General features: G+C 45.5%; 1 protein-coding gene across 3 annotated transcripts in view; it reads left to right on the forward strand.

Moving 5' to 3' along the window:
* The first annotated feature begins 2,782 nt into the window (after window positions 1-2,782).
* LOC106609762 (plexin-A4) overlaps window positions 2,783-26,168 on the forward strand; it is a 493,355-nt gene continuing 469,969 nt past the window's right edge. Inside the window, exon 1 of one of the 3 annotated variants that reach the window (XM_045722278.1) lies at window positions 2,783-3,451. The gene's annotated coding sequence lies outside the window, so the exon portion shown is untranslated. The remainder of the gene's footprint in view (window positions 3,452-26,168) is intronic. The other 2 variants (XM_045722276.1, XM_045722277.1) reach the window with 2 other exon arrangements.

Below are 26,168 nucleotides of genomic sequence, written 5' to 3' on the forward strand. Positions count from 1 at the left end.
ATGCAATAATTGACTAATATTTGCCATATTGTAATAATTGACTAATATTTGCCATATTGTAATAATTGACTAATATTTGCCATATTGTAATAATTGACTAATATTTGCCATATTGTAATAATTGTCATGTGCCAACGTATTGCCACGGTCCGTGCCCTGGTGAAACATACACTCCTGTACAGCTGAAATAATTGGATGATGAAACTTCCAACAGCCAACCAGAAAAGCAAGGTGAAGCAATTCAGGCATTCTTGCAAGTCAAGACAATCCTTGTCCGGCAAAGCAAAATTATTTTTACAGTTAAAAAAAATATTTTGCAAGGAGTAGGCCAGGGATCATCAACTAGATTCAGCTGCTGGACAATTTGTTCTTCATTGGATGGTTTAGGGGCCAGAACATAATTGAAATAATTTGTAGAATGCAAATTGACAGCAAGAAGCCCAAACAGATTTAACATTGGACTGAAACATGAGCGTTTCAAACATTGCTTACATCTGTAGATCATCACGTGCCTTTCTATTATTCGTGGGAATACTTGGGAACAGATTACCACAATTGAAATCACTTGGAGCTGATTTCCTGGTGTTTTTTTGTCTTTTATGTCCAACAATAAAAATGGGGAACGCTGCAGTAGGCATTTAGAATAAAATGTGGAGCTTAACAGTTAGTTACATGAGATGTCATGTGCATATAGCTTCAGAATTATTCGGCAATCATCCTTTATTCGAAAAACACTTTTTCCATCACCATTTGTCTCAATAAAGAAAGTTAGACAGATAACAACGTCTATCTTTAGAAAATATCTCTGTTGTTTCCATTACTCACGTCTCAATAAAGAAAATTGCGACATTGCTTTTGTCGAATAAACCTGGGTCAATGGAAACCTGCCAACTCACAGTCACTCAATTATCCATGTCAGCTTACAATTTTTAGATGGATAGTTAGTCTAGCCAGCTATCTAAACTAGTAGTAATCATGACCAGATACCTACTGTCTGGTCAAGTGCCCAGGTGCTCTGACCTCTAGGGAGCCCCCATTGATTGTGTTAGTCATTCTAACTCAGATATCATATTAACATGACATAAGTCACTACAAAAAAAATTGTAGAATTTCAGGAAATGAGATGTAAAACTTCAAGAAATTTCTCTGCCCCATGGCAAAATATGTAGAATTGCAGAAAACTTGCTTTAAAACTGCAACATTTTCTCTACACCCCATGGCAAAATGTGTAGAATTGCAGAAAATGAACTTGTAAAATGTAACACTTTCTCTCCACCATCAAGAGGGGGGCCACTAAAATATTTTGCAGTAAGGTTGCTACCCATCAAAATCAGGGCTGGGGAGAGGCCCACCCGGGGGGCCTGCTAGGGCCCACCCCCCTCACCAAATCTTGCTTAGGGACATCAAATGGCTAGAGCCAGCCCTGCTTTTGACCAATTATGGCAAGCCACTGAGACACCAGATACAGGTAAGGTTGGTAGGCTGTTTTGTTTTTGTTGTGTTATTTTCTTAACCCTGGCTATCTCTCTCTCTCTCTCAAACAAGAAAATACAGTTAACTTAAAATTGTGCTTAGAAACGTCACGTATCCGTCTAACATGTACCTACATGTCAAGGTTTGAAACGCCAGAAATCAAGGTTTTGTTCACAATGCATGGGGCACTGGCAGAAAACCAACTGCAGTTCTTGATTGGCCTGCAGGTGGAGCTATGATGCAGGTTTTAAAAGCGCAGTGCCCTTGCCAAGTGAGAGCAGCACAGGGAGGGTCATGTCTAGATGGTATACAGCTTTTGTAAAATTGACGTCAAAAGTTGCCTATTCGTTTTTTTTGGTATTTTAGCTAACCCTAACCCTAAACTAAGTATCCTAACCTGCTGCGTTAATTATCAAAACCTGCCGCTTAAGTTCTCCTAAACCTGCTAAGAAAAGTCAATTTTGACAAAAGCCGTGCTGCAGCAACCCTCATAGAAGAGTTGCTGCAGCACGGTTGCAGCTTTCTTCACTTGCCCAGTCAGGTATGTAGGATGTAAAGTAGCGTAGGCTACAGATAAGAAAGAATATGTCAGTCGTGAATTTTAATCATGGATTGTATGGTGTAGGTCTAACATTTGCTTACTATTCTGGTAGGCTATTTAACTTCAATTGCCCTTTTGCCTGTGATAATATAACTGCAATCAAATTATTTCCCACTTATAAAACAAAACCATGGAAAATAATCATTCACTGTTTTGTGAATCATGTTACCCCTTGTCTGTAGGTCTATGTCAATGTGGCTTGTTGACCTTATCATTGAAAATGTGACTATTATGCCTAATTGGTAAGGCAAATTAGGAATGTAGCCTACAATTAATTTCTAGGCTATAATGCGGTTAGGCTATAATAAATACCATTATTTTAGAGAATGTCTTACGGAAAAGGCTTTTCTAGTTTTAAATGTTGTTGCATAGGCATTCGTAAATATCAGAATACCAACGGAAAGCCAATATCTTGAGCTGTTAGAAACTTGAAAAAATAATCAACGACAAAATAAAATAATCCCTTGACACAGAGCAAGTGTGTTAATTATATTTAATTTCCCTAATCTCCATCTTCAAATGATGCTCTGATTAGATATTTAAATCCGATGATCATTTCACCCTCAGTATTGTATTCATGTGTATTCCCTTTGGCATAGCCAAATCCCTTTCACGCTGGAATGAATGCATTACATAAACATAGAAAATACATTCGCTGGCTGCGGGCTTCAGCATATGCCTCTCATTCATCATGTGAGCTGCGCTTCTGTGATTGCTGGCAGTGAAATTTTACAATTAGCCCAATCACAGCCCTCGATCCGAGATGTCACTGCGGGCGAGTCAGAAGGCTTGGTAAAACAAGACAGTCGCTCCTTGCGCCCCGGCATAGCGCCATACACTCAAATCCCTACCCAGTTACTCAGTTGTCAGCTGCGAACCTGCAAACTCGAAAAGCACCCTCTCTCTCTTATCCCCTCTCGTCGCAGCATCACACAACGCCTTTCAGATGGGAGCATCGCATTGATCTACAGCGCGACACAGCCTCTTGCGGAATCCTACAGTGCAGCGATTTCCAAGGCATAAGTGCGTCCGCGTTTGGGATGGGAGGTGTTGTGATCCCGCCGGGTCTGAGTCCACTCGGAGCGGCATAGTGGCTGCAGAGGGACTCGCTGATCAGAAGTGTTATTGGGATCCTGCTGCTATTTCCCTTCGCGCTGGATTCTCATGCTTTTGACTAACACGTCGCTGCCGAGGATTTAGAACGGACCAATTCATAAAGAAGCATCACAGCCCTGTGGATTAGGGCACCAAAAGGTCTTTCTTTTTACGCATCTCGTTGTAATTTGGAAGTAAAGGAGTTGGGATTCATCGGAACGTGCCTGTTACCGCAGTGTCAATGCGACTGCGGCTGTGAACTGATATCCGCAGCGATTACAGGTAAGGACGGGCTTGTCACAGGGTGGTCATTTAACGGGACTATTATTTTTGGTCTTTATCGTTTTATTTTTTGAAGAATTGGGGCGCGGATGCCTCTGCACCAGGTAAAGGCGTGTATACCTGTTCTCTGCCGTATAGCCATGCCGCGCGGAAAACACTGCACCATCCTTCTCTTGCGGGTTTGGGATTTCAGTTTAAAAAAATTACCTCTTACAATTTTCCCACCATCGCCACTCTGATATAGAATAGGATTGCATCATTTATTGTTGATGCTATTCTATGTGCAGTTGTGGTGCATTTTCCTGCCGTTTAACGCTTTAGAGCATGTGTACTGCTTCATTCATTTTGAGCATTTACTTGCCCAAATGCGTCCGCGCGTCTGTCCGCGCTGAACTCTATAGGTAAAGTGATATTGACCAAGTGATATTAGGGAATGTAGCCTATGGGGTGGCAGAATTTCGCAGTGTGTTAAGAGACATTTGTCCACCTTCGTACAACAGTCGGCTCTGCAGTATGCTATGTGACATCCTATTGCACACCACGAGGTGGATATTTTCCCACCACTCTCTCGTCTCGTTGAAATAGCCTAGCGCAATGACATCCAATAATTCACATCCCACTGTGTAGGACTAGATGTTCCATATGATACCTCTCAGAGAGTCACAGCGTAGCTTGTGCACGGTGTCTCTGTTTTCATGCGTGCTGTGGAAAGCGCACTCGTGGAAAGCGCACGTTGCATTATGAAACATTTATTGTAACCTCAAACGGCACATCTCCCGTCTCCGTAGCTGGAAAGCATCGCCGATGATAAGTTGCGGGCTGCATTGCTGTGCGTCGCACGTCTCCACTCAAGTGCCCTAGGTCTAGGAACATGACCGATATGGTTTTGGGCTTGGGAAGGGAGATCCGTAGCTTGTCTGGTCAAGTAATTTTGGTTTTCCCATTCACTCTTTGATTTTCCAGTATATAGTAAAAATACAAATAAAATAACTATATAATTATATATATATATATATATATATATATATATATATATATATATATATATATATATATATATATATATATATATATATTTGTATATATATATTTGTATATATATATATATTTGTATATAAATGTCCATGTGCAGCCTTAAACGATATAGGCTATTACATAAACGCTATTAGGGCACGCCTGTGTCCGTGAGCACGGATAGTGAGCAACGGTAGCGTTAAGTCAAAAAGTCATTTAGCCTCACTGTTAAATTGTCATGACAACGTCTTTGATCCAATCCTCTTCTTCACAGAACAACATGCCACACAACTGGAATACATGTATAGCAATTCATTACTGTAGGCTATATCAATTGTTCAAGGACATAATACATTTGTTATACATATAGAATATCTTCAATATTTAGCTCCAAACACTGGGCTGCTTGAGGGTAACGCTGTATAATCTGTGTAAAAAAATCTGTCTAAAATGCTGTAACCCTTATGGCTCATATAGAGCTTGTGCCTGTAGGTTTTATAGTCAGTAGTGGGAGAGGTGATCCTGCGTTCAGTAGGTTTTATTGACAGTAGTGGGAGAGGTGATCCTGCGTTCAGCAGGCTTTATAGTCAGTAGTGGGAGAGGTGATCCTGCGTTCAGCAGGCTTTATAGTCAGTAGTGGGAGAGGTGATCCTGCGTTCAGTAGGCTTTATAGTCAGTAGTGGGAGAGGTGATCCTGTGTTCAGTAGGCTTTATAGTCAGTAGTGGGAGAGGTGATCCTGTGTTCAGTAGGCTTTATAGTCAGTAGTGGGAGAGGTGATCCTGCGTTCAGTAGGCTTTATAGTCAGTAGTGGGAGAGGTGATCCTGTGTTCAGTAGGCTTTATAGTCAGTAGTGGGAGAGGTGATCCTGCGTTCAGTAGGCTTTATAGTCAGTAGTGGGAGAGGTGATCCTGCGTTCAGTAGGCTTTATAGTCAGTAGTGGGAGAGGTGATCCTGCGTTCAGTAGGTTTTATAGTCAGTAGTGGGAGAGGTGATCCTGCGTTCAGTAGGCTTTATAGTCAGTAGTGGGAGAGGTGATCCTGTGTTCAGTAGGTTTTATAGTCAGTAGTGGGAGAGGTGATCCCTGCGTTCAGTAGGCTTTATAGTCAGTAGTGGGAGAGGTGATCCTGTGTTCAGTAGGCTTTATAGTCAGTAGTGGGAGAGGTGATCCTGCGTTCAGTAGGCTTTATAGTCAGTAGTGGGAGAGGTGATCCTGCGTTCAGTAGGCTTTATAGTCAGTAGTGGGAGAGGTGATCCTGCGTTCAGTAGGCTTTATAGTCAGTAGTGGGAGAGGTGATCCTGCGTTCAGTAGGCTTTATAGTCAGTAGTGGGAGAGGTGATCCTGCGTTCAGCAGCTCAGTAGTCTGGTGTTATGGGAGCACCAGCATCACAGAGAAGCTGAAAGCTTTCTTTATTAGTCTGTGGTTATAGACCAGTCTACACAGCAGCCAGACAGCCACTGGGACGTGCAGTGTAGTAGGCTACCTGGAAGAGTGTCTATTTAATATCCAGTCACTGCCGCACCACTATCCATTTAGACCTTAGAAAGCATAGCTCTCTCCTACTGTATAGTGGGATGTAGGTCCTTGACTCATAGTGCAGCTTTACAGAAACTCTCTCTCTCTCTCTCTCTCTCTCTCTCTCTCTCTCTCTCTCCATTGCCAGCAGCAGCTGCTATATTGGCCTATACAGAATGCGTAACTGACTATAGCAGTAGCTCTGTTCAACTCAGTCATACCACACTAAAGTCTATACACTATAGTATGTATACATTATTATACTAAAGTCTATACACTATAGTATGTATACATTATTACACTATAGCTTATACACTAGTATGTATACATTATTACACTATAGCTTATAGACTATAGTATGTATACATTATTACACTATAGCTTATACACTATGGTATGTATACATTAATACACTATAGCTTATACACTATAGTATGTATACATTAGTACACTATAGTATGCACACTATAGTATGTATATATTATTACACTATAGTCTACACACTATAATATGTATACATTATTACACTATAGTCTACACACTATATTATGTATACATTATTACACTATAGTCTACACACTATAATATGTATACATTATTACACTATAGTATGTATACATTATTACACTATAGTCTACACACTATAATATGTATACATTATTACACTATAGCCTATACACTATATTATGTATACATTATTACACTATAGTCTACACACTATAATATGTATACATTATTACACTATAGTATGTATACATTATTACACTATAGTCTACACACTATATTATGTATACATTATTACACTATAGTCTACACACTATAATATGTATACATTATTACACTCTAGTATGTATACATTATTACACTATAGTCTACACACTATAATATGTATACATTATTACACTATAGTCTACACACTATAATATGTATACATTATTACACTATAGTATGTATACATTATTACACTATAGTCTACACACTATATTATGTATACATTATTACACTATAGTCTACACACTATAATATGTATACATTATTACACTATAGTATGTATACATTATTACACTATAGTCTACACACTATAATATGTATACATTATTACACTATAATATGGATACATTATTACACTATAGCCTATACACTATAGTATGTATACATTATTACACTATAGCCTATACACTATAGTATGTATACATTATTACACTATAGTCTATAAACTTTAGTATGTATACATTATTACACTATAGTCTACACACTATAGTATGTATACATTATTACACTATAGTCTATACACTATAGTATGTATACATTATTACACTATAGTAGGTATATATTATTACACTATTTCCTATCCACTATATATGCATTCCTACATTATTTCCTATACATTGTCCATCCATTGACTTTAGCCTATATGTTCTCTTCAGATCCCTCTGAAATAGTATAAGGATTGGATCTGTATTTCGGGGCTGTATTAGTGAACAGTGTGAGGCTCCATCCAATGGATGATCATGCTGGGAGGGAGCTCTTCACAGAGCAGGGCCAGGGAGACTGAGAACTGCAGTAAGTGACCAGAACAGGGCCAGGGAGACTTAGAACTGCAGTAAGTGGTCAGAACAGGGCCAGGGAGACTGAGAACTGCAGTAAGTGGTCAGAACAGGGCCAGGGAGACTGAGAACTGCAGTAAGTGGTCAGAACAGGGTTAGGGAGACTGAAGGCTGCAGTAAGGGATCAGAACAGGGCCAGGGTGACTGAGGTTGCATTAAGTGGTTAGAACAGTGCCAGGGAGACTGAAGGCTGCAGTAAGGGGTCAGAACAGGGCCAGGGAGACTGAGAACTGCAGTAAGTGGTCAGAACAGGGCCAGGGAGACTGAAGGCTACAGTAAGGGGTCAGAACAGGGCCAGGGAGACTGAAGGCTACAGTAAGGGTTCAGAACAGGGCCAGGGAGACTGAAGGCTGCAGTAAGGGGTCAGAACAGGGCCAGGGTGACTGAAGGCTACAGTAAGGGGTCAGAGCAGGGCCAGAGAGACTGAAGGCTGCAGTAAGGGGTCAGAACAGGGCCAGGGAGACTGAAGGCTACAGTGAGGGGTCAGAACAGGGCCAGGGTGACTGAAGGCTACAGTAAGGGGTCAGAACAGTGCCAGGGAGACTGAAGGCTGCAGTAAGGGGTCAGAGGAGGGCCAGGGAGACTGAAGGCTGCAGTAAGGGGTCAGAACAGGGCCACGGGAGACTGAGAACTGCAGTGAGGGGTCAGAACAGGACCAGGGAGACTGAAGGCTGCAGTACGGGGTCAGAACAGGGCCAGGGAGACTGAAGGCTGCAGTAAGTGGTCAGAACAGGGCCAGGGAGACAGAGAACTGCAGTAAGTGGTCAGAACAGGGCCAGGGAGAGTGAAGGCTACAGTAAGGGGTCAGAGCAGGGCCAGGGTGACTGAAGGCTGCAGTAAGGGGTCAGAACAGGGCCAGGGTGACTGAAGGCTGCAGTAAGGGGTCAGAGCAGTGCCAGGGAGACTGAAGGCTGCAGTAAGGGGTCAGAGCAGGGCCAGGGAGACTGAAGGCTGCAGTAAGGGGTCAGAGCAGGGCCAGGGGGACTGAGAACTGCAGTAAGGTGTCAGAGCAGGGCCAGGGAGACTGAGAACTGCAGTAAGGGGTCAGAGCAGGGCCAGGGAGACTGAAGGCTACAGTAAGGGGTCAGAGCAGGGCCAGGGAGACTGAGAACTGCAGTAAGGGGTCAGAGCAGGGCCAGGGTGACTGAAGGCTACAGTAAGGGGTCAGAGCAGGGCCAGGGAGACTGAAGGCTACAGTAAGGGGTCAGAACAGGGCCAGGGAGACTGAAGGCTACAGTAAGGGGTCAGAACAGGGCCAGGGAGACTGAAGGCTACAGTAAGAGGTCAGAACAGGGCCAGGGTGACTGAAGGCTACAGTAAGGGGTCAGAGCAGGGCCAGAGAGACTGAAGGCTACAGTAAGGGTTCAGAACAGGGCCAGGGAGACTGAAGGCTACAGTAAGAGGTCAGAACAGGGCCAGGGTGACTGAAGGCTACAGTAAGGGGTCAGAGCAGGGCCAGAGAGACTGAAGGCTACAGTAAGAGGTCAGAACAGGGCCAGGGAGACTGAAGGCTACAGTAAGGGGTCAGAACAGGGCCAGGGAGACTGAAGGCTACAGTAAGGGTTCAGAACAGGGCCAGGGAGACTGAAGGCTGCAGTAAGGGGTCAGAACAGGGCCAGGGTGACTGAAGGCTACAGTAAGGGGTCAGAGCAGGGCCAGAGAGACTGAAGGCTGCAGTAAGGGGTCAGAACAGGGCCAGGGAGACTGAAGGCTACAGTGAGGGGTCAGAACAGGGCCAGGGTGACTGAAGGCTACAGTAAGGGGTCAGAACAGTGCCAGGGAGACTGAAGGCTACAGTAAGGGGTCAGAGCAGGGCCAGGGAGACTGAAGGCTACAGTAAGGGGTCAGAACAGGGCCAGGGAGACTGAAGGCTACAGTAAGAGGTCAGAACAGGGCCAGGGAGCCTGAAGGCTGCAGTAAGGAGTCAGAGCAGGGCCAGGGAGACTGAAGGCTGCAGTAAGGGGTCAGAACAGGGCCAGGGAGACTGAAGGCTGCAGTAAGGAGTCAGAGCAGGGCGAGGGAGACTGAAGGCTGCAGTAAGGGGTCAGAACAGGGCCAGGGAGACTGAGAACTGCAGTGAGGGGTCAGAGGAGGGCCAGGGAGACAGAGAACTGCAGTGAGGGGTCAGAGCAGGACCAGGGAGACTGAAGGCTGCAGTAAGGGGTCAGAACAGGGCCAGGGAGAGTGAAGGCTGCAGTAAGGGGTCAGAGCAGGGCCAGGGAGACTGAAGGCTACAGTAAGGGGTCAGAACAGGGCCAGGGAGACTGAAGGCTACAGTAAGGGGTCAGAGCAGGACCAGGGAGACTGAGAGCTGCAGTAAGGAGTCAGAGCAGGACCAGGGAGACTGAAGGCTACAGTAAGGGGTCAGAACAGGACCAGGGAGACTGAAGGCTGCAGTAAGGGGTCAGAGCAGGACCAGGGAGACTGAGAGCTGCAGTAAGGGGTCAGAACAGGACCAGGGAGACTGAGAAATGCAGTAAGGGGTCAGAGCAGGACCAGGGAGACTGAAGGCTGCAGTAAGGGGTCAGAACAGGACCAGGGAGACTGAAGGCTGCAGTAAGGGGTCAGAACAGGCCAGGGAGACTGAACGCTGCAGTAAGTGGTCAGAACAGGGCCAGGGAGAGTGAAGGCTGCAGTAAGGGGTCAGAACAGGGCCAGGGAGACTGAAGGCTGCAGTAAGGGATCAGAGCAGGGCCAGGGAGACTGAGAACTGCAGTAAGGGGTCAGCGCAGGGCCAGGGAGACTGAGAGCTGCAGTAAGGGGTCAGAGCAGGGCCAGGGAGACTGAAGGCTGCAGTAAGGGGTCAGAGCAGGGCCAGGGAGACTGAGAGCTGCAGTAAGGGGTCAGAGCAGGACCAGGGAGACTGAGAGCTGCAGTAAGGGGTCAGAGCAGGACCAGGGAGACTGAGAACTGCAGTAAGGGGTCAGAGCAGGGCCAGGGAGACTGAGAGCTCCAGTAAGAGGTCAGACCAGGGCCAGGGAGACTGAAGGCTGCAGTAAGGGGTCAGAGCAGGGCCAGGGAGACTGAAGGCTGCAGTAAGGGGTCAGAACAGGACCAGGGAGACTGAAGGCTGCAGTAAAAGTAACTTGAGTAAAAGTAAAGCTACCTTAATAGAAAATGACTCAAGTTAAAGTGAAAGTCATCCAGTAAAATACTACTTGAGTAAAAGTCTAAAAGTATTTGGTTTTACATATACTTCAGTATCAACAGTAAATGTAGTTGCTAAAATATACTTAAGTATCAAAAGTAAAAGTAATAGTATGAATAATTTAAAATTCCTTATATTAAGCAAACCAGACGGCACATTTAAAAAACAATTTTTTAACGGATAGCCAGGGGCACGCGCCAACATGTGTTTAGTGAGTCCTCCAGATCAGGACTGCCTCTGATCTGGTGGACTCACTAAACAGAGAACATCCCTGGTCATCCATACTGCCTCTGATCTGGAGGACTCACTAAACAGAGAACATCCCTGGTCATCCATACTGCCTCTGATCTGGAGGACTCACTAAACAGAGAACATCCCTGGTCATCCATACTGCCTCTGATCTGGTGGACTCACTAAACAGAGAACATCCCTGGTCATCCATACTGCCTCTGATCTGGTGGACTCACTAAACAGAGAACATCCCTGGTCATCCCTACTGCCTCTGATCTGGAGGACTCACTAAACAGAGAACACCCCTGGTAATCCCTACTGCCTCTGATCTGGTGGACTCACTAAACAGAGAACATCCCTGGTCATCCCTACTGCCTCTGATCTGGTGGACTCACTAAACAGAGAACATCCCTGGTCATCCCGGGATGACCAGGGATGTTCTCTGTTTAGGGATGTTGTCTGTTTAGTGAGTCCACCAGATCAGAGGCAATAGGGATGACCAGGGATGTTCTCTGTTTAGTGAGTCTGTCAGATTAGAGGCAGTAGGGATGACCAGGGATGTTCTCAGTTTAGTGAGTCTGTCAGATCAGAGGCAGTATGGATGACCAGGGATGTTCTCTGTTTAGTGAGTCTGTCAGATTAGAGGGAGTGGGGATGACCAGGGATGTTCTCTGTTTAGTGAGTCTGTCAGATTAGAGGCAGTAGGGATGACCAGGGATGTTCTCTGTTTAGTGAGTCTGTCAGATTAGAGGCAGTAGGGATGACCAGGGATGTTCTCTGTTTAGTGAGTCTGTCAGATTAGAGGCAGTAGGGATGACCAGGGATGTTCTCTGTTAAGTGAGTCTGTCAGATTAGAGGCAGTAGGGATGACCAGGGATGTTCTCTGTTTAGTGAGTCTGTCAGATTAGAGGCAGTAGGGATGACCAGGGATGTTCTCTGTTTAGTGAGTCTGTCAGATTAGAGGCAGTAGGGATGACCAGGGATGTTCTCTGTTTAGTGAGTCTGTCAGATTAGAGGCAGTAGGGATGACCAGGGATGTTCTCTGTTTAGTGCGTCTGTCAGATCAGAGCAGTAGGGATGACCAGGGATGTTCTCTGTTTAATGAGTCTGTCAGATTAGAGGCAGTAGGGATGACCAGGGATGTTCTCTGTTTAGTGAGTCTGTCAGATTAGAGGCAGTAGGGATTACCAGGGATGTTCTCTGTTTAGTGAGTCTGTCAGATTAGAGGCAGTAGGGATGACCAGGGATGTTCTCTGTTTAGTGAGTCTGTCAGATTAGAGGCAGTAGGGATGACCAGGGATGTTCTCTGTTTAGTGAGTCTGTCAGATTAGAGGCAGTAGGGATGACCAGGGATGTTCTCTGTTTAGTGAGTCTGTCAGATTAGAGGCAGTAGGGATGACCAGGGATGTTCTCTGTTTAGTGAGTCTGTCAGATTAGAGGGAGTGGGGATGACCAGGGATGTTCTCTGTTTAGTGAGTCTGTCAGATTAGAGGCAGTAGGGATGACCAGGGATGTTCTCTGTTTAGTGAGTCTGTCAGATTAGAGGTAGTAGGGATGACCAGGGATGTTCTCTGTTTAGTGAGTCTGTCAGATTAGAGGCAGTAGGGATGACCAGGGATGTTCTCTGTTTAGTGAGTCTGTCAGATTAGAGGCAGTAGGGATGACCAGGGATGTTCTCTGTTTAGTGAGTCTGTCAGATTAGAGGCAGTAGGGATGACCAGGGATGTTCTCTGTTTAGTGCGTCTGTCAGATCAGAGCAGTAGGGATGACCAGGGATGTTCTCTGTTTAATGAGTCTGTCAGATTAGAGGCAGTAGGGATGACCAGGGATGTTCTCTGTTTAGTGAGTCTGTCAGATTAGAGGCAGTAGGGATGACCAGGTATGTTCTCTGTTTAGTGAGTCTGTCAGATTAGAGGCAGTAGGGATGACCAGGGATGTTCTCTGTTTAGTGAGTCTGTCAGATTAGAGGTAGTAGGGATGACCAGGGATGTTCTCTGTTTAGTGAGTCTGTCAGATTAGAGGCACTAGGGATGACCAGGGATGTTCTCTGTTTAGTGAGTCTGTCAGATTAGAGGCAGTAGGGATGACCAGGGATGTTCTCTGTTTAGTGAGTCTGTCAGATTAGAGGCAGTAGGGATGACCAGGGATGTTCTCTGTTTAGTGAGTCTGTCAGATTAGAGGCAGTAGGGATGACCAGGGATGTTCTCTGTTTAGTGAGTCTGTCAGATTAGAGGCAGTAGGGATGACCAGGGATGTTCTCTGTTTAGTGAGTCTGTCAGATTAGAGGCAGTAGGGATGACCAGGGATGTTCTCTGTTTAGTGCGTCTGTCAGATCAGAGCAGTAGGGATGACCAGGGATGTTCTCTGTTTAGTGAGTCTGTCAGATTAGAGGCAGTAGGGATGACCAGGGATGTTCTCTGTTTAGTGAGTCTGCCAGATCAGAGGCCGTAGGGATGACCAGGGATGTTCTCTGTTTAGTGAGTCTGTCAGATTAGAGGCAGTAGGGATGACCTGGGATGTTCTCTGTTTAGTGCGTCTGTCAGATCAGAGCAGTAGGGATGACCAGGGATGTTCTCTGTTTAGTGAGTGAATTGGACTATTTCCTGTCCTGCTAAGCATTCAAAATGTAATGAGTACTTTTGGGTGTCAAGGAAAATGTATGGAGTAAAAAGTACATCATTTTCTTAAGGAATGTAGTGAAGTAAAAGTAGTATAAATAGTAAAGTAAGGTACAGATACCCAAAAAACTACTTAAGTAGTACTTGAAAGTATTTTTACTTAAGTACTTTACACCACTGCCGATACATAATGAAAAATACATTACAAACAAAAATAGTTTACAATTTACATACATTTAAGAACATTAGCATGTAGACATTACAGACTTACATACAGTATATAAAAAATACAACTAAAGACACACAAATGTATTGTTGTTCTAGTTGTTGTTCATCTGTGGCTCAGCTCCACTATGTACCTTCGAGGGAATAAGTGGTTGCCTTTGTGTCTGGCCATGGATGGCAGGGTAACTGGAACAGCTGGCAGAGGGTAGGTGGCAACCTGCAGGCCGCTGAACCACTGGACCAGTCTGGCCATGGATAGCAGGGTAACTGGAACAGCTGGCAGAGGGTAGGTGGCTACCTGCAGGCCGCTGAACCACTGGACCAGTCTGGCCATGGATGGCAGGGTAACTGGAACAGCTGGCAGAGGGTAGGTGGCTACCTGCAGGCCGCTGAACCACTGGACCAGTCTGGCCATGGATAGCAGGGTAACTGGAACAGCTGGCAGAGGGTAGGTGGCTACCTGCAGGCCGCTGAACCACTGGACCAGTCTGGCCATGGATGGCAGGGTAACTGGAACAGCTGGCAGAGGGTAGGTGGCTACGTGCAGGCCGCTGAACCACTGGACCAGTCTGGCCATGGATGGCAGGGTAACTGGAACAGCTGGCAGAGGGTAGGTGGCTACCTGCAGGCCGCTGAACCACTGGACCAGTCTGGCCATGGATGGCAGGGTAACTGGAACAGCTGGCAGAGGGTAGGTGGCTACCTGCAGGCCGCTGAACCACTGGACCAGTCTGGCCATGGATGGCAGGGTAACTGGAACAGCTGGCAGAGGGTAGGTGGCTACCTGCAGGCCGCTGAACCACTGGACCAGTCTGGCCATGGATAGCAGGGTAACTGGAGCACTAGCTGCAGGTTAGGAGGAGTGTGTGGGTATTCCATCCTGTGTGTGTGTGTATGTGTGTGTGCTGCCCCAGCTCGTCTGTAAATATTTCACTTCTGTTTGTTGGCTGCTGTTGTGGCTGGAATTTGGACCTGGAGATCATGGCCTTGTCAATATTGTGACACCCCTGAACTGATATACTCCCTCTAGTACAGCCTTGTTTTTGATAGTTTATCCAATCAGAAATATAATGAGCTCCCCTGGCTCGTGGCCCAGCCGGAAGTTTGGACACACACACACGCATAATTCGGCATGATAGTGTGTGTGTGTGTCCAAACTTCCGCTCGTGAGCCGCTTGCCGGTATGAATGCTGACTAGCAGAGCCTCTGCGGTGTCAGGCTGAATGATGGGTCTGTGGAGCTGATCTGTATGGAAGACTCTGTTTGCTGCTGTGTGTGTGTGTGTGCGTGTGCGTGTGTGTGTGTGCGTGCGTGTGCGTGTGTGTGTGTGTGCGCGTGCGTGCGTGCGTGTGTGTGTGTGGAATCACTACCCCAAATGGGCTGAGAGAAAGCTGCCAGACACAGGCTATTGGACAATAGACCCCTCCCGCCCCCCTTGCAACCTGACGCGTCGAGACGGCCAATAGGATTTCCTTTCTGCATCACCAGCTGTTACCAGTAGAACTTTCTCTCCCTCATATCTTAGACCAGACCGTTATGGAACTGACTGCTATGAGTTTTGATGTTTTACACTGTTTATTGAATGTATAGTGTATATCAACATACTAGTTTAGGTTGTATAGATGATGTCTTGTCTGAGAGATCGGTTTCAGGGTCATGGGGCCAGAATAGGGAGTTTGAAACTAATGAACCCTTCGTATGTACTATAGAAAAGTGTGCATTGATGCAGGGAAGAGTGCTGACACCAGGGACTCTTCACCTTCAGTAAGAAACCATGGACGTTAGCAGCAGTCAATACTGTGGGGAGAAATCAATATTGGTCATTGCGTTGCACTTAATGAGAATTTTTGTTCCTCTCTCGCTCTCTCTCTAACCAGTGGGACTCACAAGTGTTCTGTATGTGAAAGAAATGTGTCTGGAAAGGCCCATGGATATCCATATCAGTGTAGTCTGTATGAGGACTTAATAGTGTTGTGTTTCTGAGACATTCATGGGTCAATGTGTGACATAATGAGGTGTTGTCCTCTGGTTCTCTGTTCATATGAGGCCTGGCTGACTTACTCTAAATAAACCGTTTTCAGATGATGCTATATTAGTCTGCACCACGCAGAGCATGAAATGAAAGCAATACATTACTTTTGTTTTAGATTCGTGAAATGATGAGACTTGCAGACAGCCAAAATGCGCTGTTTGAATTCCACAAGAGGATTAGGCCTAATTCTGTGTTTATCAGCCTGACGAGAGCAAACACACGCACACACACACACACACACACACACACACACACACACACACACACACACACACACACACACACACACACACACACACACACACACACACACACACACACACACACACACACACACACACACACACCATTAGATACCAATCTACAACACATCGAGGGTATCATATCAAGCCTAGCCTCAAAGCTCTCGATCTATACAATAAAACTCCCCTCTGAACTTCCATTGGAATCAGCCATGCTGCCATAGCCAATTTAATCCTCAATACTAACTCCCTTTTCAAGCCCCACATCAAGCAAAGCCTCTAAAACACATAACCTTCTGCAATTTTCTCATCATTTCATGCATTCACCTAAAGGGGCTCTCCTTCCGTCTCCTCAGAAGAGCTGAAGACAGTAAAACACACTCCTTCAACCCCACTACCCCTAGGGCCACGGCAGACGAGTAGTAGGAGAAAATACATCTATAGAGAGAGAGAGAGAGAGACACAAAGAGAGACACAAAGAGAGACACAGAGAGAGACACAGAGAGAGACACAGAGAGAGAAAGGGTAATGATGCCATCTTTCACAGGCCCTCATCCCACCTCCCTCCTGTCTGTTGAGAGTTGCCGGGAGTGTCAGCAGGGTATCTGTATGCAGTGTTACCCCGGTAATTCAGACACACCATGAGCAGAGCTGCAACAGAACGGGGTGCGACTTAACACCCCCCCCCCCACGAGGCCCTATACTGTTTGGGCAACATATGTTCTAGCAGTGGGATTGATGTTCCTGTTACAGCTAGACTTACTGTAGATGGTTACGTTCCTGTTACAGTTAGACTTACTGTAGATGGTTATGTTCCTGTTACAGCTAGCCTTACTGTAGACGGTTATGTTCCTGTTACAGCTAGACTTACTGTAGACGGTTATGTTCCTGTTACAGCTAGCCTTACTGTAGACGGTTATGTTCCTGTTACAGTTAGACTTACTGTAGATGGTTATGTTCCTGTTACAGCTAGCCTTACTGTAGATGGTTATGTTCCTGTTACAGCTAGACTTACTGTAGACGGTTATGTTCCTGTTACAGCTAGACTTACTGTAGATGGTTATGTTCCTGTTACAGCTAGACTTACTGTAGATGGTTATGTTCCTGTTACAGCTAGCCTTACTGTAGATGGTTATGTTCCTGTTACAGCTAGACTTACTGTAGATGGTTATGTTCCTGTTACAGCTAGCCTTACTGTAGATGGTTATGTTCCTGTTACAGCTAGACTTACTGTAGATGGTTATGTTCCTGTTACAGCTAGACTTACTGTAGATGGTTATGTTCCTGTTACAGCTAGCCTTACTGTAGATGGTTATGTTCCTGTTACAGCTAGACTTACTGTAGATGGTTATGTTCCTGTTACAGCTAGACTTACTGTAGATGGTTATGTTCCTGTTACAGCTAGACTTACTGTAGATGGTTATGTTCCTGTTACAGCTAGACTTACTGTAGATGGTTATGTTCCTGTTACAGCTAGACTTACTGGTTATCTCTTCTCTGTGGTTCTTCTTCACTCTCCTGCCTGGCATTCTTGGTCTGAGTTCAGTTTTTTGTCAACTAGTCTTGTTGTTGTTGGGATTTATTGCTGGTTTAAAGGTAGGTTATAGTGCAGCTGTGCCCATAGTGAATATCCTTTGGTGAGGGATTGGAGACTAGGCACATACGACTAGGAGCAGTAGGTTTTCCTGGTCAGGTCTCACGGTTAGGAAAACCTCATGGCCCTACCCTATAGACACAAGAATGGAACCACAGTAGAGGCTGGAACCACAGTAGAGGCTGGAACCACACTAGAGGCTGAAACCACACTAGAGGCTGAAACCACACTAGAGTCTGAAACCACACTAGAGGCTGGAACCACACTAGAGGCTGGAACCACACTAGAGGCTGAAACCACACTAGAGGCTGAAACCACACTAGAGGCTGGAACCACACTAGAGGCTGAAACCACACTAGAGGCTGGAACCACACTAGAGGCTGAAACCACACTAGAGACTGAAACCACACTAGAGACTGAAACCACACTAGAGGCTGAAACCACACTAGAGTCTGAAACCACACTAGAGGCTGAAACCACACTAGAGACTGGAACCACACTAGAGACTGAAACCACACTAGAGGCTGAAACCACACTAGAGGCTGAAACCACACTAGAGGCTGAAACCACACTAGTGCGTGAAACCACACTAGAGGCTGAAACCACACTAGAGTCTGAAACCACACTAGAGGCTGGAACCACACTAGAGGCTGAAACCACACTAGAGGCTGGAACCATACTAGGCTCAGTAGAAGTTCAATAGAACCAGCGTTCTCTCCAGCTTCTCATTAATCCACATTGTTTCATTAGTCCGCCCTATTGATTTAGTTGCCTTTGTAATTACTATTCACCAGGAAGAGGTGATATCCCACTGGGTACAGACGTCAGCTCAACATCTATTCCACGTTGGTCCGACGTAATTTCATTAAAACGACTTGGAAACAATGTTGATTCAACCAGTTTGTGCCCAGTGGGATGATGATGGGAGAATGTGGATTGGAGTGTGCACTCTGTCTGTCTGTCTGTCTGTCTGTCTGTCTGTCTGTCTGTCTGTCTGTCTGTCTGTCTGTCTGTCTGTCTGTCTGTCTCTCTCTCTGTCTGTCTGTCTGTCTGTCTCTCTCTCTCTCTCTCTCTCTCTCTGATACTTTGGGAAAGTTGATGAATCATAGAAAGCTTTGTGTATTCTGTAAGGAAAGGAAAGAGGAGTTCTAGATATTGACTTCTGTACAGACGTTTGTCCGCCTTCCTAAATGGGTTTCAATACACAGTGAATTCTTGCCACATATCTCCATGCATTCATTTTACCGCAAGCTGTGGTGTAGGCTATTAGATGTCTCAGCCATAGAACTCCCCAACCCCACAGCCACCCACACAGCTAAATGTGTTCCCATGGCAACGTGACCGTTCCCCCTCCTCAGCGTAGTTCCCAGTCACCTGCAGAAGTATGCTAGGGGGTGCCAACGAGCCCATATGAGGTGACATTGAGATAGGCGTTGACGTCCGGTGTTTGAGTGACTGGGATAGAAAGGCTTGACTCTGTACCAGCACCTTGTGTTTTTTAAGGTAACTTTGTGTGTTTTAAGGTAACTTTGTGTGTTTTAAGGTAACTTTGTGTGTTTTAAGATAACTTTGTGTGTGTGTGTTTTAAGATAACTTTGTGTGTTTTAAGGTAACTTTGTGTGTTTTAAGATAACTTTGTGTGTTTTAAGATAACTGTGTGTTTTAAGGTAACTTTGTGTGTTTTAAGGTAACTTTGTGTGTTTTAAGATAACTGTGTGTTTTAAGGTAACTTTGTGTGTTTTAAGGTAACTTTGTGTGTTTTAAGGTAACTTTGTGTGTTTTAAGATAACTTTGTGTGTTTTAAGGTAACTTTGTGTGTTTTAAGGTAACTTTGTGTGTTTTAAGATAACTGTGTGTTTTAAGGTAACTTTGTGTGTTTTAAGGTAACTTTGTGTGTTTTAAGGTAACTTTGTGTGTTTTAAGGTAACTTTGTGTGTTTTAAGGTAACTTTGTGTGTTTTAAGGTAACTTTGTGTGTTTTAAGGTAACTTTCTGTGTTTTAAGGTAACTTTGTGTGTTCTAAGGTAACTTTGTGTGTTTTAAGATAACTTTGTGTATAGGAAGGCAGTAATGTGCCAAGTAGCTCTTGTAGACATGTTTGATGTCAGTGTCACTATGCTCCAAATTGCCTGACAACTGACGGTATAGTAATTCAATGAATTGAATGGTCTCTGTACTATGTCCATGTCAGTGGAGGCTGCTGAAGGGAGGACGGCTCATAATAATGACTGGAACAGAGTGAATGGAAATGCATCAAACACATGGAAACCATTCTGCTCAAGCCATTACCACAAGCCCGTCCTCCCCAATTAAGGTGCCACCAGCCTCCTGTGGTGCATGTGATTCCATGACACATGTAGGGGAGTGTAAAATCAACTGTCAAGTTGCTTTTCACATTTAATGTATTCAATTTCAGAACATGGGAGAATCACTATGAAACTATAAGGTATATTTGTGTTGGTAGACCACCTAACAATGATAGTCTTCCTACTGCCTAATCCTACTGACCTGTACTGTAACACAACTGTCCTCAAATTCCCTCCTGAGCCTGGGAATCTGAGTTTTCCTCTGTGCTTTCATTGGACACAGAGCTCCAGGCAGTCTACCTCAACTAGAACCCTCAACAAGCTTGGCCAGGTTTAAGGTTAGCCTGTTGTAGTACAGCTGCAAGCGCTGTATTTCCCCACTATCAGAGTCGGGGTAAAGGACATCATCCTCTCAGTACAGGGATGGGATGGGAAAGCACTAAGCGTTGTGTTGTGTTCCGAGGCTTATTTCTCCTCCTCCCCCGTTCTGCACTGTCATCGCGATTCTCCTGGAAAGCAGTGATTGGGCTATCCCAGACCTTCTACCTTCTATCGTATACCATCCAACCCACTGCCAGATAGCTGCAGGGTGAGTGGTGTGTGTGTGTGTGTGGTGTATGTGAATGTTTGTGTGTCTCTCTATCTCTCTCTCTCTCTGGGAAAAGCAATGCGATCAGGTAAAGCAGGCAGAAAATCTAAGTAACACAGCCAAACTGTGGAGAGGGGAAGCAGGGAGGAGAAGGGGGGAGATTACTGTTGCATCCCAGGCTTTCCCCCTACCACTGGGGCCTGGTGGAGTGGTAGCAAAACTGTCTTCTATGTTTAAGCCACAGGCTCTGATGAGAGAGGGAGAGGAGAGGATGAAGAGTGATCGGTAAGCATAACGGACGACATTCAGGTTAACCCAATAAGGGTTATAAACACAGACGATTAACAGTGGCAGCATTAACTCTTTGTGTGTGTGATACTGTGTGTGTGACACTGTGTGTGTGTGTGTGTGTGTGATATTGTGGGTGTGATATTGTGTGTGTGATACTGTGTGTGTGTGATACTGTGTATTTAATAATGTGTGTGTGTGTGTGTGATATTGTGTGTTTAATACTGTGTGTGTGTGTGTGATATTGTGTGTGATACTGTGTGTGTGTGATATTGTGTGTATGATACTGTGTGTTTGTGATACTATGTGTGTGTGATATTGTGTGTGTGATACTGTGTGTGTGTGATACTGTGTGTGTGTGTGATACTGTGTGTTTAATACTGTGTGTGTGTGATACTGTGTGTTTAATACTGTGTGTGTGTGATACTGTGTGTGTGATACCGTGTGTGTGTGGATACTGTGTGTGTGTGATACTGTGTGTGTGTGATACTGTCACGACCTGACCAGTATAAGGGTTATTTGTTATTGTAGTTTGGTCAGGACGTGGCAGAGGGTATTTTGTTTATGTGGTTCGGGGTGGTGATTTATTTAGTAGGGTGTTGGTTTAGTTAGTTCCGGGTTTTTGGGGTTATGTTCTAGGTTTGTATTTCTATGTGGTCTCTAGTCTTTTGTATTTCTATGTCTAGTTTATTGGGGTTGGACTCTCAATTGGAGGCAGGTGTTTTCTAGTTGCCTCTGATTGAGAGTCCTATATATGGGTATGTGTTTGGTTAAGTGTTTGTGGGAGATTGTTTCTTGTTTTGCCTGTGTGAGCATGACAAGACTGTTTTGCTGTTTGTGCGTTCTTCGTTTTTTTGTTATTTTGGTGTTCTCTTTATTTTAAATAAATAACAAGATGAGCATCCACATTCCTGCTGCGTTTTGGTCCTCTATTCCCGACGACAGCCGTTACAGATACTGTGTGTGTGTGATACTGTGTGTTTAATAGTGTGTGTGATATTGTGTGTGTGGGATATTGTGTGTGATTGTGTCTGTGTGTGTGATACTGTGTGTGTGAGAGATACTGTGTGTGTGATATTGTGTGTGTGTGATACTGTGTGTGTGTGATACTGTGTGTTTGATACTGTGTGTGTGATACTGTGTGTGTGTGATACTGTGTGTGTGATACTGTGTGCTTCAAGGGGAAGATTCCACCCTGGATTTATGATGCCCAGAGTCATTTAATCATCACTGTCCTCGCTCTCCATTCTCCTCAAAGACACTTCTTTGTCCCCCTCGGCCATTACCGCCCAAATATGTCACCAACGACACTACGTGCGTGTCAAAGATTTACGGCGGGAAGACCAACCCCCTCCTTTCTGTGTGTGTGACCTCTCTCTAAAAGGAGGACTGAGAGGTCCTCTCTCTAAAAGGAGCACTGAGAGGTCCTCTCTCTAAAAGGAGAACTGAGAGGTCCTCTCTCTAAAAGGAGCACTGAGAGGTCCTCTCTCTAAAAGGAGAACTGAGAGGTCCTCTCTCTAAAAGGAGAACTGAGAGGTCCTCTCTCTAAAAGGAGAACTGAGAGGTCCTCTCTCTAAAAGGAGAATTGAGAGGTCCTCTCTCTAAAAGGAGGACTGAGAGGTCCTCTCTCTAAAAGGAGGACTGAGAGGTCCTCTCTCTAAAAGGAGAACTGAGAGGTCCTCTCTCTAAAAGGAGAACTGAGAGGTCCTCTCTCTAAAAGGAGAACTGAGAGGTCCTCTCTCTAAAAGGAGAACTGAGAGGTCCTCTCTCTAAAAGGAGCACTGAGAGGTCCTCTCTCTAAAAGGAGAACTGAGAGGTCCTCTCTCTAAAAGGAGAACTGAGAGGTCCTCTCTCTAAAAGGAGAACTGAGAGGTCCTCTCTCTAAAAGGAGGACTGAGAGGTCCTCTCTCTAAAAGGAGGACTGAGAGGTCCTCTCTCTAAAAGGAGAACTGAGAAGTCCTCTCTCTAAAAGGACAACGGAGAGGTCCTCTCTCTAAAAGGAGCATTAAGAGGTCCTCTCTCTAAAAGGAGAACTGAGAGGTCCTCTCTCTAAAAGGAGCACTGAGAGGTCCTCTCTCTAAAAGGAGAACTGAGAGGTCCTCTCTCTAAAAGGAGCACTGAGAGGTCCTCTCTCTAAAAGGAGAACTGAGAGGTCCTCTCTCTAAAAGGAGAACTGAGAGGTCCTCTCTCTAAAAGGAGAACTGAGAGGTCCTCTCTCTAAAAGGAGAACTGAGGTCCTCCCTCTAAAAGGAGAATTGAGAGGTCCTCTCTCTAAAAGGAGAACTGAGAGGTCCTCTCTCTAAAAGGAGAACTGAGAGGTCCTCTCTCTAAAAGGAGGACTGAGAAGTCCTCTCTCTAAAAGGACAACGGAGGGGTCCTCTCTCTAAAAGGACAACGGAGAGGTCCTCTCTCTAAAAGGAGGACTGAGAGGTCCTCTCTCTAAAAGGAGGACTGAGAGGTCCTCTCTCTAAAAGGAGGACTGAGAGGTCCTCTCTCTAAAAGGAGAACTGAGAGGTCCTCTCTCTAAAAGGAGAACTGAGGTCCTCTCTCTAAAAGGAGAACTGAGAGGTCCTCTCTCTAAAAGGAGAACTGAGAGGTCCTCTCTCTAAAAGGAGGACTGAGAAGTCCTCTCTCTAAAAGGACAACGGAGAGGTCCTCTCTCTATAAGGACAACGGAGAGGTCCTCTCTCTAAAAGGAGGACTGAGAGGTCCTCTCTCTAAAAGGAGGACTGAGAGGTCCTCTCTCTAAAAGGAGGACTGAGAAGTCCTCTCTCTAAAAGGAGGACTGAGAAGTCCTCTCTCTAAAAGGACAACGGAGAGGTCCTCTCTCTAAAAGGACAACGGAGAGGTCCTCTCTCTAAAAGGAGCATTGAGAGGTCCTCTCTCTAAAAGGAGAATTGAGAGGTCCTCTCTCTAAAAGGAGCACTGAGAGGTCCTCTCTCTAAAAGGAGCATTGAGAGGTCCTCTCTCTAAAAGGAGAACTGAGAGGTCCTCTCTCTAAAAGGAGCATTGAGAGGTCCTCTCTCTAAAAGGAGAACTGAGAGGTCCTCTCTCTAAAAGGAGCACTGAGAGGTCCTCTCTCTAAAAGGAGCACTGAGAAGTCCTCTCTCTAAAAGGAGAACTGAGAGGTCCTCTCTCTAAAAGGAGAACTGAGAGGTCCTCTCTCTAAAAGGAGCATTGAGAGGTCCTCTCTCTAAAAGGAGAATTGAGAGGTCCTCTCTCTAAAAGGAGCATTGAGAGGTCCTCTCTCTAAAAGGAGCACTGAGAGGTCCTCTCTCTAAAAGGAGAACTGAGAGGTCCTCTCTCTAAAAGGACAACGGAGAGGTCCTCTCTCTAAAAGGAGCACTGAGAGGTCCTCTCTCTAAAAGGAGAACTGAGAGGTCCTCTCTCTAAAAGGACAACGGAGAGGTCCTCTCTCTAAAAGGACAACTGAGAGGTCCTCTCTCTAAAAGGACAACGGAGAGGTCCTCTCTCTAAAAGGAGCATTGAGAGGTTAAGTTCTGCTCATCTCCCTCTTCTCCCAAGCATTTTTAGCTGTGGTGACACCGTGCCAAAGAGGAAGACGTGCTATATGTTATGTAATAGCATGAATGGTCAGAGGGTCAAGTCTTCAGGGCAAATCCTCAAGTGGCCAGCCTGTTAGCAGACTCTTTAGAGTGTGAATGTGGGTTAGAGAGAAGAGAGACGGTATGAATGTGTGTTAGAGAGAAGAGAGATGGTATGAATGTGTGTTAGAGAGATGGTATGAATGTGTGTTGGAGAGAAGAGAGATGGTATGAATGTGTGTTAGAGAGAAGAGAGATGGTATGAATGTGTGTTGGAGAGAAGAGAGATGGTATGAATGTGTGTTAGAGAGATGAGAATAGAAGAGAGATGGTATGAATGTGTGTTAGAGAGAAGAGAGATGGTATGAATGTGTGTTAGAGAGAAGAGAGATGGTATGAATGTGTGTTGGAGAGAAGAGAGATGGTATGCATGTGTGTTAGAGAGAAGAGAGATGGTATGAATGTGTGTTAGAGAGAAGAGAGATGGTATGCATGTGTGTTAGAGAGAAGAGAGATGGTATGAATGCGTGTTAGAGAGAAGAGAGATGGTATGAATGTGTGACAGTGACTGGCATATGGATGTGGTGGTGAGGCAACATCCCAGAGTACGCAGTCCGGATGTTCCCCTCCTCTCTTCGGTCAGGGCTCAGTGAAGGGTTGAGGATAGTGTGTGTGTACAGAGGAGCTGTAGGAGGGGATTTGAGGTAAGGAGAGGGACCCCTGGGGTATGAGCTTATTTAGGTCTGCGATTGATAGCTCGGGGGGGGCATCCTGCAGCGCTAGGCTCCATCATTAGTGCTGACTGGCTTAGAGGCATGCTGGTGCAGAGTGTGGGGCTGTGTGTGACTGTGTGTGACTGTGTTGCTGTGTGTGACTGTGTGTCACTGTGTGGGGCTGTGTGGGGCTGTGTGTGACTGTGTGTGACTGTGTGTGACTGTGTGTTGCCGTGTGTGACTGTGTGTCACTGTGTGTGACTGTGTTGCTGTGTGTGTGTGACTGTGTGTGACTGTGTTGCTGTGTATGACTGTGTATGACTGTGTGTGGCTGTGTGTGACTGTGTGTGACTGTGTGTGTGTGTGGCTGTGTGTGGCTGTGTGTGATTGTGTGTGATTGTGTTGCTGTGTGTGTGTGTGGCTGTGTGTGACTTTGTGTGACTGTGTGTGGCTGTGTGTAGCTGTGTGTGACTGTGTGTGACTGTGTTGCTGTGTGTGACTGTGTGTGACTGTGTGTGACTGTGTTGCTGTGTGTGACTGTGTGTGACTGTGTGTCACTGTGTGGGGCTGTGTGTGACTGTGTGTGACTGTGTGTTGCTGTGTGTGACTGTGTGTTGCTGTGTGTGACTGTGTTGCTGTGTGTGACTGTGTGTCACTGTGTGTGACTGTGTGTGACTGTGTGTGACTGTGTTGCTGTGTGTGACTGTGTGTCACTGTGTGGGGCTGTGTGTGACTGTGTGTGACTGTGTGTTGCTGTGTGTTGCTGTGTGTGACTGTGTGTCACTGTGTGTTGCTGTGTGTGTGTGGCTGTGTGTGACTGTGTTGCTGTGTGTGACTGTGTTGCTGTGTGTGACTGTGTGTCACTGTGTGTGTGTGTGGCTGTGTGTGACTGTGTGTGACTGTGTGTGTGTGTGTGGCTGTGTGTGACTGTGTGTGGCTGTGTGTGATTGTTTGTGATTGTGTGTGATTGTGTTGCTGTGTGTGTGTGGCTGTGTGTGACTTTGTGTGACTGTGTGTGGCTGTGTGTAGCTGTGTGTGACTGTGTGACTGT

This window comes from Salmo salar, chromosome ssa07, assembly GCF_905237065.1.
Source record: "Salmo salar chromosome ssa07, Ssal_v3.1, whole genome shotgun sequence".
Classification (NCBI taxonomy): Eukaryota; Metazoa; Chordata; class Actinopteri; order Salmoniformes; family Salmonidae; genus Salmo; species Salmo salar.